The sequence below is a fragment of the Octopus bimaculoides genome, chromosome 4 (assembly GCF_046866305.1).
Source record: "Octopus bimaculoides isolate indiv1 chromosome 4, ASM4686630v1, whole genome shotgun sequence".
In the NCBI taxonomy this organism is placed as follows: domain Eukaryota; kingdom Metazoa; phylum Mollusca; class Cephalopoda; order Octopoda; family Octopodidae; genus Octopus; species Octopus bimaculoides.
In genome coordinates this window covers 118394877-118397376 of record NC_142931.1, presented here as the reverse complement: position 1 = coordinate 118397376, position 2500 = coordinate 118394877, and positions in this window count along the sequence as shown.

Below are 2500 nucleotides of genomic sequence, written 5' to 3'. Positions count from 1 at the left end.
AAATATTTTGCAATTTTCTTTAATTATTTAAAGATTGCTAATGAAGAAGCCATCATAATGTTCGACAAAGGAACGCGTTCTTCGTCGGAAGAAAAAAGTGAGAGCAAGAACATCGATGGCCTAAATTTAATGACGTCACCGAGGCGAATAATATTTCGTCTTTAAGCAACGTCGAAACTTTCGGTGTCGACAATGAGAACAACAACAGCAACAGCAGCAGCAGTGACAACAGCAGCAGTAGCAGCAGCAGCAGCAGCAGCAGCAGCAGCAGCAGCAGCAGCAACAAGAAACAACAGGAGTGAAATATAAAATGCGAATATCACCTACGCTTCTTTTGCGTTTGCGGCGAGAAATCTGGAAAATTTCCGCATAGATGAAGATTTAAAAATGGAAAAGAAAATTGTAAAAGGGATTGTTAGAAGGGTATAGCTCTAAAACCTCCATCCGACGTGATAAAGAACATCTTAAGATGCATGGTTACATACCGCTGCATCGGAGTCAAGTTTCGGCGGGTGGAAAAAAAGCTCCTGAGTGCGAAATACAAAAGTGCCTCGGTAGCGTATGAGAACAAAAGACCCACATCACCCGAGGAAAGAAGTTTGGAGCTATTGAGGTTCGAAATTTCCCCAAGACACATGATGAAGGCTGGAGGGAATATCAGCTGAAACGTTGTGTTAACAACAAACAAGATGAGGACAAATATCCGTCAAATGTAAATAATGTAAATAATGTACATAATTCCTCATCTCTCAAATATAGAACTGTATTATTATTATTAATATTATTATTATTATTATTATTATTGTTGTTGTTGTTGTTGTTGTTGTTGTTGTTGATGATGTTGTTGTTATTCGGCGGGCTGGCAGAATCGTTAGCTCGCAGGGCGAAATGCTTAGCGGTATTTCGCCCGTCGCTATGTTCTGAGTTCAAATTCCACCGAGGTCGACTTTGTCATTCATCTTTTCGGGGTCGGTAAATTAAGTACCAGTGAAACACTGGAGTTGATGTAATCGACTAGTCCCCTCCCCGAAAACTTCAGACCTTGTGTCTATAGCAGAAAGAATTGTTGTTGTTATTATTATTATTATTATTATTATTATTATTATTATTATTATTATTATTATTATTATTATTATTATTATTATTATTATTATTATTATTATTATTATTATTATTATTATTATTATTATTATTTTTTTGTGGTGATCTGGCAGAATCGTTAGCACGTCGGACAAAGTGTTTTGCGGCGTTTCGTCTGTCTTTAGGTTTTGAGTTCAAATGCTGCCAGGGTCGATTTTGCCTTTCATCCTTTTAGAGTGGACAAAATATGTTTCAGTTTAGCACTGGGGGTCGATATCATCGACTTACCCCCCTGCCCCGAAATTGCTGGCCTTGTGCCAAAATTTGCAATCATTATCATTGTTGTTGTTGTTATTGACGATGATGGCAATGATGAAGTGGATGTGGTAGTTCTTGTTGTTGCAGTAATTCCTAAGCTATTACGTGCTAATTTAATTAATAGGAATGTTAACGCGGAAGTTTGGTGGCAACATGTCCCCTAAAATCTTAATAATCTTTCTTGGGATTTTTACAGAATACAGAATGCTATTTTTCTGCAGTTCGACAATGCAGGTTTCAGTTCCAATATCTTTGAGTCTTTTAAATAGCATTTTCTGGGTTGTGTCAAGAACACTAATTACCACAGGATAATTATTGCTTTAGTCTTCCAGTCTCTTCAGTTCTCTGGATAGATCCTGATATTTCCCAATTCTTTTCTATTTCTTTGGTATCGACTCCATTATGATACGGCATTGCAAAGTCTATGATCTTACTTTGTTTATTTTGTCCTCTATAATTGTACCTGGTCTTGCTTCAGTAGTATGGCCAGTCTTTATTATCATTATTATTATTATTATTATTATTATTATTATTATTATTATTATTATTATTATTATTATTATTATTATTATTATTCAGTAGTTTTATTTTTATAACGTGCTTTCACTTCACTACCGAGCGCAGCTCTGTGCGCCTTGGGTATGTGCTGTGGTTTGCTGTGGTGCTCTTATGTTTACTGTATTGAAAGTGTTTTGCGTAGAATGTGTGCAGTACCCAGTAGGGCAATTTTCTGTATGTTATATATATTTGTAAGTCCTGCTATTTTTGTTATGTATTTGTCTGAATATTTTTTTTATTATACCTAAGGCACCTACTATGATAGGAATTGTTTCTGTTTTTAGATTCCACATTCGAGTTATCTCTATTTCCAGGTCTTTGTATTTTGAAAGTTTTTCCATTTCTTTTAGAGAAACGTTGTCATCTGCTGGTATTGATACATCAATTAGAAAGCATTTTTTTCTTCATGATCTTTGACAACTATATCTGGTCTATTTCCCTTAATTTCTCTATCTGTGTGTATTGGCATATCCCAGAGTATGGTTGCTTTCTCGTTTTCTGTGACCTTTTCTGGCGTGTGTTTATACCATCTTTTTTCTGTTGT